This window comes from Gadus morhua, chromosome 18, assembly GCF_902167405.1.
Source record: "Gadus morhua chromosome 18, gadMor3.0, whole genome shotgun sequence".
NCBI lineage: Eukaryota > Metazoa > Chordata > Actinopteri > Gadiformes > Gadidae > Gadus > Gadus morhua.
In genome coordinates, this window is record NC_044065.1 from 9,311,540 (window position 1) to 9,314,039 (window position 2,500).

A 2,500-nucleotide genomic window follows, 5' to 3' on the forward strand; every position below is an offset into this window, starting at 1 on the left:
TGTGTGTGTGTGTGTGTGTGTGTGTGTGTGTGTGTGTGTGTGTGTGTGTGTTTGTGTAAGTGTGTGTGTGTATGTGTCTGTGTGCGAAACGCGAGGATGTGTCTGTGTGTCTTTGCGAGCGCGAGCATGCGTCTGTCTGTGTTTTGTGTATGTCTGTGTGCGTGTGTGCAGTCTGCTTGCATGTGTGTTTATGTTTGGAAGGGAGGTGGAGTCTTTGTCAGTGAGTGTCTAAATTACACCTTTTGCGGTAAATGAAGGCGGCAGTGTGGGAATAGGCCATTTGTCCTTAATAAGATCGTGCTCCTAACAACGTTACGGAAGAAAACAACATTTGCACACACACACTTGGAGCAGGCATATCCTCCACAACGTTAGGAACCTATCGCTCTGAACTACTTAAAGAACCTACATTTTGTTTCAAAGTCTGCTTGAAATTCTGTTAGTCTCAGGGTTGAGAGTCTAGCCCCGAGGCATAATGTGATGGTGTCTTGGTCGAGACGAAGCAGAAACGCATGTGTTGAGACTCTTGCAAAGCTGAGGAATCTACTTTGTTTAGATATCAACGTGTTCTTCAGCGTTACGAAAAAATCCCCCTTATTCAATGTTGGACGATTTCTATTCCTCTTTTATGCTTACATTTTCTAGAGGTAGTTTGACATTTTCGATTGCTTTCAATCTTAACTAACAGGGCACCGCAGAAAGACATCAAGTCATTAAAACAATTTTACAATCCTGCTCCATTTGAAGTGTAATCAACATAAAACGTACACCGCATAGTACACCACATAAGATAACAAGATAACCACTAAGGTTGATTGCTCTGCTCTGATATGTCATTCGAGGATACTGAAATGTTTTTATAGTGTCCCCACAGGCTCAAGAACGCCAACTCAGAATTGGTCAATAAGTCCTGGCTCATTTTGGCAAATTGTCTACAAACATTTGTACAATTGTTCGGACATTATTTAAATCCTTTTATGGAATTATTTAATTCTATCCTTGCATTGCACCACCTCGCTCAAATACTTTGCACTGTAAATGGTTTTCAAAACAGCTTGTTTTTCGAGGGGATAGAAGATGACCAACACCATCAGCTGGTACCAACTGTAGCAGATAGTGGAGTCGATGGTCCATTGCAGGGGAATTTTCCTGTGGTCCACTTGACGTCCAAGTGTACGTCATGACTACACATGGTCTTCTTAAATAGAAATCAATGAGTATAAAAAAAAATACTGAATATTTAGCAAGCAGTAGTAAACGCATGAGATTAAGAGTCAGAATGTAGAGTTTAGTATCCGCGATGGGTTAACTTGCGAGTTAAGCACTAAGTTATGCTCTGTATGCACTTGGTAACCGGTGCCGCCACGTATTATGACATGCTTCAGAGCTGTCTGTTAGCAGACCGTTTTTTTGTTAAACAGTAACCTTGTTGAGGTAGTGAAACCCTGCAGGCATCATGCGGACCTCATTGACCCCTGTGCCTTTGTGTTTACTGGAATGACAGGTCCCTCCCATAATGCTATATGGTTTCAGAGAAGCGCACAACATTGAGGCCAATTTGACTCCCAAGGTAAAAGCAGAGCAATACAGGCCCAGTCTATCTGGTCCGTGGGTTGTGCAACTTGTTTATCTTCATGTGTGTACAGACAGACCAATTCCAATCATTCATCGATTAGGTGTTTCTAGCTCCATTTCCCATTCTATACGATGATGCAATGCAAACATATTGCAGAGCTTCCTAAGGATACACATGCACGGACTAACCACACACACACACACACACACACACACACACACACACACACACACACACACACACACACACACACACACACACACACACACACACACACACACACACACACACACACCACAATGCTTATGACTATGTGCATGTGTTCCATATGGTTTTTATTGATCTTTGTCCTTATTACACCGCCTCCCTCCCTCTCTATCCCTCCTTCCTTCTCCCCTTTGCCTGTATCTCCTCTCTCTCTCCCACCTCTCTCTCTCCATCTCTGCACGCATCTCCTCTGTCTCTCTCCCTCCCTCCCTCCCTCCCTCTCTCCGTGCATCTCCTCTGTCTCTCTCCCTCCCTCTCTCTCTCCGTGCATCTCCTCTGTCTCTCTCCCTCCCTCTCTCTCTCCGTGCATCTCCTCTGTCTCTCTCCCTCCCTCTCTCTCTCCGTGCATCTCCTCAGTCTCTCTCCCCAGCTCTCTCTCTCTCTCTCTCTCTCTCCCTCCCTCTCTCTCTGCGTGCATCTCCTCTCCCTCTCTCTCTCTCTCTCTCTCTGCTGATGGATACGACATGAATGATGGAATGCTGGAGGGTAAATATCTGGTTTCCTGGAAGCAGCTCAGGGTTGATCTGAAGCGGCTGTGACAACACGGCTGCCGATCAACCCACCCGGCGGCTCGAAGCCTCCCCCCGCCGGAGATGATGGGCCTTCTACTGGAAGGAAATCCACGGGGCCAGGCGCTCTTCCGGGAAGAGCCGGTTT